We start from the raw sequence: 12,850 nt of genomic DNA, 5'->3' as shown, positions 1-12,850 counted from the left end.
ATTATGCACAAACATGTTCTCAGACAAAGCTGTGGTTTTCTTTGTTAGGCTAATCGGGTTTACTTACCCTGTTTTACCAAAGACGCATATTTAGAACTGAGCTCATTAGTTCCTTGTTGAACTTCATCTTATTGTCATCCAGTGCATGACTCATTATCTTAAATATACAGTGCTTAACAAATGTATTAGACCACATCATGTAAGGTTTGTGCCACAGCTGCCCTAAACTAACAGTAATGGTGATTACCAAAATCATTTTTATGTTTCTGTAATGGTTAATCACCAGTATGTGTAAGCTCTTTAGTCACAGTTGGCCAAGTCAAAGTCCGGTCTTAAATCCTATTGAACAAATTTGGGATTTAGATTCAAAGATAGATTGCACAAAAGTTTAATCAAAAGCAAGTCTTTGGGAACAATTCAACTTTTTGGAAGACAGTAACAACAGAGACTGTGGGAAAACACTGTAGGCCTTCATTAAACAACACAAGCAAGAATGCAAATTGTTATCAAAGGACACCATACAAAATATTAGTTCTTTGTTATTATGTGTGAATAAAGACTATTTTGTTGTTTCAGTTTATTTGCCTTATAAATTACAAATGTTTAGTTTTAAACAAGGCTTTGACAGATTTCTAAAATATATGTGTTTTCTCTTTATTTTAGTTTTAATAATAATAATAATAATAATAATAATAATTTGTACATTTATATAGTGCTTTTCTGGGTACTCAAAGTGCTTTACATGGAAAGGGAGAATCTCCTCAACCGCCACCAATGTGCGGCATCACCCGGACGGCAGCCATATTGCGCCAGAACGCTCAACACACACCAGCTTACTGGTGGAGAGGAGACAGTGATGAAGACAATCAGTATAGGCTAAATGGGGATGATTGGGAGGCCATGATGGATAGAGGCCAATGGGAAAATTTGGCCAGGATGCCGGGGTTACACCCCTACACGTTTTCGAAGGATGTCTTGGGATTTTTAAAATTACGGCAGAGAGTCAGGACCTCGGTTTAATGTCTCATCTGAAGGACGGTGCTCTTTTGACAGTATAGTGTCCCCATCACTAATACTGGGGCGTTAGGACCCACACAGACCACAAGGTGAGCGCCCCCTGCTGGCCTCACTTACACCTCTTCCAGCAGAAGCCTGGTTTTCTCAGGAGGTCTCCCATCCAGGCACTGACCAGGCTCAACCCTGCTTAGCTTCAGTCGGCAACCACTAACATTGTCATGTCTAAACTATCCAAGCTCCAATTGAAGGTCTCTGTGATAAACAGGATCCGTTCGTTTTCATGCACTTAACTTGTGATAGCTTACAAAGTTGTTTCACAAATTCTGTAAAACACACATATCATACGTATTTTGGTGAGTCATTTCCTGGTATTTTAAGAAATATGTTAACCCGTAAAGTGAGGCTGCAGTAGAAAACGAGAGCGATCACATCAGTTGTTTACTTCATCCTAGACTAATCATCCAGTTAAGAGACAAATAGACCCTTGAGTTGCACAAGCTTCATTCTTCAGCTTTTTTTGGAAGCCGAAATAGGCCTACTTTAATTTTTTTATTTTTTTTTTTTTTTTTTTTGATTGGGACAGTGCATTTTAATGAACATAACATGAAGTACACGCATGTAAAAATGCCGGATTTTAGCCAAAGGCTAATTTCCATCCGTAGTCCCACGGGCCAGGATCATAGAACTCACAAAACATTGCAAAGTATAATTTTACATCTACAGTCAATTCATAAATTAGCTACATCCTATATACAATATTCACACAAGACTACATTCAATTTCACAAAAACACTCATCCATATACACGTTACAACAAAACAAATTTGAAGAGTTAATTCAATTTTGCTTTACTTGTCTGTTAACACTGTCTTTTCTCAGGCCTCACACTTCCATATTACATTACTTAATTTGATACTTTATATATTAGTAAGATATTCAGTCTGTAGCCAGATGCATCAGATCCTTTACAGAGAGTGTTTTTATTTTATTTTTATAAGCTCTTGGTTCTTAACTTCAGGCCTATACTTGGTTGAAAAGCTTGTTTGTTTTATCTCCCGTGATTTTGAGCCACTGATCATGTCATGTTGCTATGGAAACTCAGGTAAACATGTTTCAAGTACACAGTTTTTCCTGTAAAAGCACAATGCAAGGAGCTATATCAGTAGTGCCTATTATTATTGATATTTTACTTTATTAAGGAATATGGGTTGTAAGACTGTGAAAACTGGAAGGACTTCAAGAGAGGGCCACTCTCTGAGAAAACAAAGGAAATTAACATTTGAACTCCCCCTCATGCACTATTGAGACGAAGGTCTCACCTCCCTCATCCTAATCTACATTTCTCTCCCCCATTCTTCATCCTGGCAGAGATCATCCAAACTCACACAAGAATCTAACTGGTTACAATGTGTTTTCACAGTGCATTTGAAAACTACCAAAGAGAAACAACAAACGTGCATCTCATTAATCCTGAAACAAAAACCCTTTCATATTCAAAGCTTTACAGAACGCATACTTTACCTCTCCATTCTATGGGAGCTGTTTTCGCCTACATTTATAAAGAGTTACGTTTGAATTCATTCTGAATTGCTCGAATTATTTTCCCAATTAGAAATTGATTCGGATGTTACCGAAATTTTTGGATCAGATTGGTGACGAACAATATTCTACACAGGTTCAAGTGTACTTGGTTTGCAAAGACGAGTTATTTCCGTCTAGAAGAGTGAAATGCTGTTTGACCGACCTATTCAGGTGCGTCTGTTTTGTCTATTTTGGTTTAGCGTTGTTTCAGATAAGTGTGACGTGGGACACCACGGGCTTGGCCACTCCAAAGCCATTATAAGAGAAGTGAAGTTGGTCGACTAGCGTCTTTAATGGTGGCCAAAACCTCTACTGAGATAAAGTGACTAAATTAAATTCAGACAGATGCAATTCCATGGGGGCTATGAAAGTGCCTTTGATTGTGTACGTGTGAATACGGCAAATCTCAGGTATATAGCCAATTACCTCTGTTCTGTGATGAAACTGATCGGATTGTGATCGTGAGACCAACGTTAAGACAGAAAACGTGAGGACCTCTAAGCGACATAGTTTCCTAGTCTAAAAACGGGGAAAATATACAATAGAGTAAAAGAGAATAATCAAATGTTAAAATGGCCACGCTGCCTTTATGTAGTCTTTAAAAAGACTAAATTAAACGAACAGGCATTTGAAATCTACATCAGAAACAGCGAATGTGCTTCTAATCAGCCCTTAGCCAAGAAAGGTTTTCATATTCAAATGTATTGACATGAGAATGAGCACAGATTTGACCATGTGTTTAGCATGTGCTTGCGGTTCATTGGGTGTTAACAACAACACAATTCCTCATTGGCTATCAGCCTGGCCGTTGTTGTACATACAATGCACGGACCAGCTTTGACACTTAGACAACTAAGTTGTTCCAGAGACTCTTTAGAGACCAGAAACAATATAATTTAATTTATATTCGTTTTAATATAATATAATTGTATTATAACTCAAATTATAATATACATTATATTGTAATCGCCAAACAGGGCATTCATTGGAGAAGTGTGACATTTAATCCTTACAATTCGATTTCATTGGCCTGCTACCCAGTGCCATAAGGGGAGGGGATGTGCTTTTATTTTTTGCCTTTAAAAAAACACAACCAGGAGTGTGGCACAGGTAATAGCAAACCAAATCATCCTTAACTGGGTCGCACCAACTAAAATTGAATCTGATCAGAGAAGTAAATTTACAAGGAGGGTGTGAACAGAAGTATCACAGCCTTTTACATGTCACAAGAGATCTGCACTTGTGTGAATGACACCACAAAAAAGCAAATGCTAAGCAGGCAACACCTAAACAGGTGAACTAATTTCTGCCCACAGATCTGACTGTAAAGAGAGCAACTTTAAAATAAAGCCATGGGCATCACCCATTTGATCTCATAAAAATATGAGTGAGAAAAACTCTGGTTAATCCAGAAAATTTCCCCAGCAGAACTGGGACCTCTAATGCTCATGACACAGCAGATTGTGAAGGCTCCACTGCAGAAGCAGCTTTTAGGTGTCACACACTGCGCTGAAACAACAGCAATAGTTCAGACCTGATCAATGAAACTCGGTTTCATGTGACAACTGGAATTAAAATTTCAATGGACCTGATAATGGAGAAAGGAAAATAATTCCACATGTCTGAATTTGAAACTGTTGAAAACATCAGAATTAACTGTGATTCTCTCTGCCTTTGTTTCTGTCTCAGGTGTATTACTGCAATTCTTTGAAGGACGGATGCCAGTGTTGGGAACTTTTTTCTTCTCACGTGTAGAAAAGATGGAGTTGCAGACCAGGAGATTGTTGAGGTATAAGTTCTTTATTTCGTCGCTGTAGTCATCTCAATCAAGTCTAAATTAAAGTAACTTTACATGGTATATTATAGGCATTTTAAGAGGAGGGACTTCTGGAGGTGGAGACAAATTCAAACAAAGCATGCAAATGTAGTACGAACACACCCTACTCTGAGGGCATTACCAATCCAATGGAATTGGTATAACTATTCAAATGCTGATAGTGGCCAGGACCTCTGGTTCCAAGAGCCATCCCAGAGCCATTAAAGACAGTCTCAGTGATCAGACTCATTTAACTTACAATGGAGAAAACAGGATTTGCCAGATTCTCTTGCTGGAAACCGTTTCACAGCTGATATCATTTACCATCCTAACCTGAAATGCTAACTTCAACAAACAGAACTTTCTCAGTTTATATATGATAGTATTAGAAACTTAAATAAAACATTTAATAAATTTGTAATCCTTCAGTCCCCTCTTTGGGAGTTCTAAATAACTCCAACACTATATACAAATTTAAACAACTAAAAATTCATTCTTGCAACTTGTGATAGTTACAGGCACATAAGGCATGTTCTGTGTTTGTTTTTCTGTAATTGCATGTTGACACAGAAATAAACATGCAATTAGGGTCTGTGAGTCTTTTCTGGTTGGAACTGTGATTTTCTCGTGATCAATCAAGTTTCTGAACCATGAAGAATTATCTTCAGTCATTTTGGTGTAATTTTGCTTAAAGATCAAGAATGTCTTGTTGGACCAACATGTTTGTGCACAAGTGAGTCCTGGAATGCAGTCATCTTCGGATGTGACATCCACACTTTCTTTCCAGCAAACAAGGCATTTGTGACATATTCATCAGCTCTAAGAATATGTTGTTTCTGGAGTCCGGACTTTGTGCGATCTTCATGATGTGTAGTAGTAGGACAATCTTGATCATGTCGATGGATGACTGAAGGTTTCATAGTCTCTGCGTTGTGTATTTTTTTCTTTTTCTTTTCTTTATCCTTTTGTGATAGTTGGCTCGGAATTGGGTCAAGTTGTTTCTTGAGGTTATGTCTTCATACGCAGACGAGGAGGTCGGTGCATATGGGTCTCGGGTCAGCCATCAAGTGTTATCTGTAGAGAGGAAGAGATAAAACAAAAGGCAGGAGAGCAGTATTTGTTCAAACACTAGGGTTGTAAAATTTTCTGAGTCTGCTATTGTTGTTCCTTCTTTCCCTATTTCTTAATCATGACACCTAAAGAACGCAGTGAGGTGAGGATAGATTAATGGATGGGAAGGCCTATGAGGGATTCTTCAAGGGTTGGCCTCCGACGCCTGTTGCAATCAGTTCTTCCCTCGGCTCCCCACTGGTTCGTGTCCTATCCTATCCCTGTTGGAGCAGGAACAACCTTACAGTGTGACACATGAGTCCAGGTTTTCCTTCCCTGACACAATACTGCAGCTGCTGTAATCAACATCACTTGATGTGGCCCATGCCACTTAGGTTCTAACGGCTTGTTTCTGAATGACTTTATCATGACCCATTGACCTGGGCTGATTGTGTGTCCACCTTCTGGTGGAGTCTGCCAACATGACTCAACTCTCCCTCTGGCACTCTGTACCGCCTTTGTTAGGTTTTCACAGTAAGCAATCAGGGCATCTGAGGCAATGTGTACATCAGCATTTCTAAGATCAATCACACCTGGCATCTGCATGGGGCGTCCAGTAATAATCTCATGAGGGCTCAGTCCTACTGTTCTGTTAGGTGATGCTCTCATACTACACAGTACTCCTGGCAGTGCTTCAACCCATGGTACCCCTTCCTGATGCATTTTGCTTAGTCTGGTTTTGATTGTTCTGTTCGATCGTTCAACCTGTCCTGATGCTTGTGGCCTGTATGGGCAGTGAAGGTTCCACTTAATCTGCAACATTCTAGACACTTCCTTTACTATCTCTCCTGTGAAGTTTACCTTGATCTGAGTCAATGCAATCTTGTAATCCCCATCTGGGAATTAAATCAGTGACAAGACATTTAGCAGTATGTGCAGCTGTAGCACGCCCTGTTGGATAAGCTTCTACCCATCTTGAGAACTTGTCTATTACTACCAAAACATCAGTTTTTCCCTTACAACGAGGCAATGATATGTAATCAACTTGCAGGTGACGAAATGGTCCTGGTGGAGCTGGGTTATGTGCTGCTGGTGTAGTGGCTGCTGGTATATCATTATTTTTCTGACATGTAACACACCTCTTGGCTGTTTATGTGGCTACATTTCTGAATTTTGGATTCCACCACTGATTTGAGAACCTGTGATTCATCGTTGCTGGACCACTGTGACCTAAACTGTGTATTTGTTGAGCCAAGTATGGCAGCAGTGATTCGGGAGCGACATACATTCCCCCTTTGGTCCAGCAACCAGATGAATCCACTGTGGCTCCTTTGTCTAACCATGTCCATGCTTCATACAGAGGAACGTCTTTGTACGAATCAATTATTGATTCAGGAGGCATAATTGTCTTCTGTGCTGCACTACCTGAACACACTTGTACAGTTGCATAGAAACAAGCCTGTTTAGCTGCTATTGTCACAGTCCTCGTCTGCACCTGTCTGTCCTTGTCTGCACTACACTTCCCAGAATCCTCCTTGTCTCCACACCTGAACTCACTCCCTCACTTACCAGCCTGTTCCTCGTTATCATCATCTGTGTCACCTGTCTTCACATCATTATGGTTCATTTGTCTCTGTATTTAGTTTCTTCTGTTCAGTCTGTCTTGGTCGGTTCTCGTCTATGTTAACTGGTGTTTGCATCCGCTCTGTCTGCCTGTACCTGTTTGTTGTTTTGATTTATAGTAAAGTTTATTGTTTATTTGAATTCCTCGTCTCCTCGTGCTTCCTGCCATACACCACCCGTGACAGCTATATCAGCAAGAGCATTACTTTTAGCTTCCGTAGTATTTGTTGTGAGATGTGCTTTCACTTTGATCACTGCTAATTTCTTTGGAAGTTTCATGGAAAACATTAGATCTTTCACTAATTCAGCATGCTTAATGGGGCCCCCAGCAGAAGTTAGAAACTGTCTGGTTTGCCAAATGACACCAAAATCATGAATTACCCCAAAAGCATATCTGGAATCTGTGTAGATATTAGCAACTGATCCTGAAGCTAGCGTGCATGCTCTTGTTAGGGCTACTAGTTCTGGAGCTTGAGCTAAAAAATGATCTGGAAGACGTCCTGAAGCTAACACTTCTGTAGTGGACGTTACTGCATAACCTGCTCGTCTATTACCTTCAATTACTTGAGCTGAACCGTCAACAAACAACTCAAATTCTGAATTCTCTATGGAAGATTATTTTACTTCACTCGCAGGTGTATATGTAAGCGTAACACAATCGTGAGTCACTTCTACTTCATCCTCTAACAAATTCTCAGTCATTGCAGACATCATACATGAGGATGGGTTTGTGACTGGTGCACGCTGTAAAACAATGTTCGGGGCTGTGAGAGTTGCTAACCAATTTCCCCAATGGGAGGAGGTGACAGAAGTTTCTTTTGTTTCATTCATCAGTGTGGACACTGCATGAAGGCATTTTACATTTACAGTCTGACCTAACACCATTACTGATAAAGGGCCTATGCTGTAGCATAACATTTAAGGCTGTGAGTTTACTTAACCAGTGTTCCCCAAAGGAAGGCTGAGACAGTCACTTTCCTTTTGTTCTATTAAACAAAAATAAGTCTTTCATCTTTGTTGCCCAACGAGTTTAATGACGAGGGGACGGGCTGCTTCAGAGTAGCAAGCAGACTGAGTAGGAGCTGAGTAACATTGTTAACTTGTTTAAAGTTCTTTTTGTTTTTCCTACACTCCTTTCCCCAATGTCCATGTTTACCACAGTAATAACAACTGCTGCCCTCTCTCTTAGGACATTTGCGTTTCTGTTGATTCTCTGTGTTGACCTTAAAGGATGCTGCTGCAATTTTTACTCTTGCCCTGACAGCAGAATCTCTTTCCCAAGTAGCTAACCTCTCCAAGTTGTTTTGTATGGTTCTAGTGGACCATGTTAAGTCTAAGAAAGGCAATGCTTTTCTATGTTCTGACAACAGACCATCAAACCATGTGCGAACTAGGGGACCATTATCTTCTAGCACCTTCTCTGAAGTGTCAGCTATACCACTGTATGCTGCTGCTGACTGGCAACATCTTTGAGTGTACTCACTGACAGTTTCACCCTTCTTCTGTAAACAACTAGTGATCTTCGACCAGTCAATTTTGGGTCCAACAATGTTCTTCAACCTTTTCTGACTCCCTCTCTCAATTCATCTTTTCTGGCATGTTGTAGTTCAGAAGTAACAGCAGACTCAAAACTGTTGAATTCAGATTCAGTTAGAATTTGTGACATCAGCTGTGTGACTTCTGCCAACGACATGTCGTAAAGACGCATTTTACTGATCAATGCCCTTCTAAATTCAGAAAAATCTGTGCGTACTGAAGGTAAGCTTTGGGATAGTCTTTCTATGTCTCTAGGTCTGAGTGCTTTGGCAACAGTTTGGTTTTGGACAACGGAAGAGTTGGGAGGAACACTTTCAGTTCCCTCAATTCCCTGAGATCTTTTTGCAACACATACCTTTACTGAATCTACAGGCTTATCAGTTACTGATGGGATGTCTACATCTGTTTCAAAGCATGCTTGTAAGTCAGGTTAAGTTTCATCTGACTGTTGGTCTTCTGAGTCACATTTGGTTGAGGCCTTGTTATGGCCCACCTTAGTGTGCATTTGTTTGTTCTGTTCTTTTAATTTAGCTATACACCTAGATTGTTCTTGTGCATTGGATAAGCTAAATTCCATGTGACAGAAAATAATGCCTTTTATGTTTCTCTTCCTGATACATGCACCCAACACCTTCTTGCATTCTTCAATAGACCATACTTTTTCTGGGTGAATACCAAATTTCTTTCTCAAATCCAATCTGACTGACTCAGTCACTATGGAGTCCATCTGCTCCCCTAACAATGACATGAACTCACTGTCTGTCCATAAAGGAGTACCAAGACCACCTTTTTCTGTTGTGGGGATTAGTCTAGCATTCCTTCTAAACATTGTTGTGAGTTTTCTTTGTTGCCAACACAAACAAACACTAAAACTTCTCTGATCAACAGAGGGTACACTGATTAACACAGATCAACTATCGTTAACCTTCCTTCAAATTACTAGCACTTTATGCTAATCTTTCCTGCTTACAAGAACAGAAGATAAAACAATTCTTCTCTGCTGAAAACAGAGGATAAACCCATTACTTCTCTGACAAAGCAACGAATAACTAGTTATGAATACTCATCATAATGTATTCAACCTTCCCTGGCAAACAGAGGAGAAACCACTTTGCTAACACACTTTTAACAGTTGTTAAATGTTCCTGATTAAACAGAGGATGAACCTTCTTAAGCAAAGTAGAGGACAAACTACTGTCAACAGCTTAAACGGTTAACTGTTGTAACTGTTGTTAAACGTCCCTTGTTGAACAGAGGATTAATCTTCTATGACTACACAGAGGATGTATCACCTTCCCTGGTAAAGCAAAGGATACGTCTTCCCTAACTTTACAGAGGATAAAAACAATTCTTCTTTGCTGAAAACAGAGGATAGCAAATATTAGCAAGTAATGCTAACCTTCTCTGTGAACAGAGGATGAACAACAAAAAAAACAAAAAACAAATCACTGGCACGTAATGCTAATCCTACTCTGTGGACAGAGGATCACCAAATATTAACACGTAATGCTAAATTCTTCCCTGCCTGATAACAGAGGATCACTTTTATCTCTAACAGAAACTTTAGAGGATAAGCAATATTAACATGTACGTTAATCTTCCCTGCCTGAAAAACAGAGGATACATTTCATCTCTAAAAGCAACTTTAGAGGATAACTTTAGTTAACACACCCTACAGCTGTCTGTTAACTTCTTCTCTGGCGGCACAGAGGAATGACAAATTTGTACTGGTCTTCAGTGGTTCTTTGAATAGAGTGAAACTCACCAAATCGTTCGCTGTACAGAAAGGTTCCGTCTGGAAACTCAGTCAGAAAGTTCTTTCTTTGTTGAGCTTGAAGTTTCAAGATTCAGTCTGGAACTGGAAAGTGAGATCTTTGTTGAGCTCAATCTGGATTCAAAAGATTCAGTCTGGAACTGGAAAGTCAGATGTTGAGATCTTTGTTGAGATCTTTGTTGAGCTTCAGTTCTGGAACTCAGTTAGCTTTGTTGAGATCTTTGAGCTTTGAAGTTTCAAATCAGTCTGGAAAAGTTAATTCTTTGTTGAGTTTCAGTTTCTCCATCCGGGTCACGGCACCATCTGTTAGGAACTTTTTTCTTCTCACGTGTAGAAAAGATAGAGCTGCAGACCAGGAGATTGTTGAGGTATAAGTTCTTTATATGGTCGCTGTAGTCATCTCAATCAAGTCTAAATTAAAGTAACTTTACATGGTATATTATAGGCATTTTAAGAGGAGGGACTTCTGGAGGTGGAGACAAATTCAAACAAAGCATGCAAATGTAGTACGAACACACCCTACTCTGAGGGCATTACCAATCCAATGGAATCAGCATAACTAATCAAATGCTGATAGTGGCCAGGAACTCTGGTTCCAAGAGCCATCCCAGAGCCATTAAAGAAAGTCTCAGTGATCAGACTCATTTAACTTACAATGGAGAAAACAGGATTTGCCAGATTCTCTTGCTGGAAACCGTTTCACAGCTGATATCATTTACCATCCTAACCTGAAATGCTAACTTCAACAAACAGAACTTTCTCAGTTTATATATGATAGTATTAGAAACTTAAATAAAACATTTAATAAATTTGTAATCCTTCACCAGGATGGGCCGGACCCAACCTGCATCAGAGCCAGGACAGCGGGATTGTTAGAGACTCGGGAGATGGGTGAAAAGACACTTCAAGAGGCCATTAACATCTCACAATAGCACATCACTATACAGTATAAGCATGGCCTCCCAGTATAGAACTGGAACTAAATTTACAACACAATTATTATAGGTTAGATTCCACCCATCTCCTAGACATGAACACTGAACACACTCCTCCATCACTACACCCTCACATCATCATCACCTGGAATAGATCAAGTCTATCCAGGCTGAACACTACACATCCTAAGAAGATAAAGATGACATAGAGTCCGAAAGTGTCACCTCACTAAAGACCTATTGTACATCTTCACACTAACAGATCCGGATAGCTTCACACATATTGGATGGTAAAGCTGATCCAATGATGACAGTCTAACAGAGACGCACATAGCATACGCTATTCACAACACACACAAAGACACTTTAATATACATATGAATGATCACAGTCACAAATCGATGATGAAAATTATAAGCAGAGACAGACCTGCTATTCAATTTTCAAAATGTTAAAAATTTCTGATCGTTGTTAGGGTGGTTGGAAAATCGGAGGGCCCCTGATTTCTCAACATACCACTAATAACAAAAACATCATAAAAACGGATAGATCTGAAGTGTGAGCGCTTCAATCAATTACAAAATTTACAATTTAACCTGTCATCAACTGTGACTTAACCAGTAAACACACACAAAATTTACAATTTAACCATTTCATCGACTGTGACTTAGCCAGAACACACACTCTCACACACACTCTCTCTATCTCTCTCTCTCTCTCTCTCTCTCTCCCACACACACACACACACACACACACACACACACACACACACACACACACACACACACACACACACACACACACACACACACACACACACACACACACACACACACACACACACACACTCACTCACATTATTGAATGACTAAGCATGTCCCAAGTCACTTAGATCTGCATAGGTGGCTTGCATTAGAAGATTCCTGAACACAGTGATTATTATATATATATACGTATTTCTTCATAATTTTCGATAGAATATTATTATTGTTATTACATGATTTATTGATGCATAGAATCTATTTGATTGTTTAGATTACGCTGACCTCTTGCTGCATTTCCTTTGAATAATTCAGACCAAGAATATTTATAATTCCACTATCATTTAACTTCATCACAGTGGTAATGGAGAATTGGATATTAAAAATGAGACCACCTTACCATTCAGGACCTTTAGAAACACTCGAGACCAGATGTACCAATCGCACTTGCTGACATGAACCCATCTATTGTTTTGTTTTTTTGTTTTGTTGCATTATGTGTTCGTATGCATTTCCTTATGGCTTCAAGTTCATAAGTGCTCAATCGTGAAGTGGACATTTAAGACGAATTTCAGGTGTCTCACACGAAGCAGTGTGGAACCAAGGAGAACTCCTTCATCCATCGAGGTCTGCCGAGACAACCGCACCACTGGAGGTGACAGGATTGGTCAAGAAGGGTCAGATTATCATCATGGGTAAGGTGCCAGAGAAGCAGAAGTTTCTCTATGAAGGAATGACACGTCGACTGAACAAGTCA

Source organism: Siphateles boraxobius, unplaced genomic scaffold (genome assembly GCF_051911475.1).
Source record: "Siphateles boraxobius isolate OS27281-9 unplaced genomic scaffold, OSU_SipBor_1 86, whole genome shotgun sequence".
In the NCBI taxonomy this organism is placed as follows: Eukaryota; Metazoa; Chordata; class Actinopteri; order Cypriniformes; family Leuciscidae; genus Siphateles; species Siphateles boraxobius.
This window is presented reverse-complemented; position numbering follows the sequence as displayed.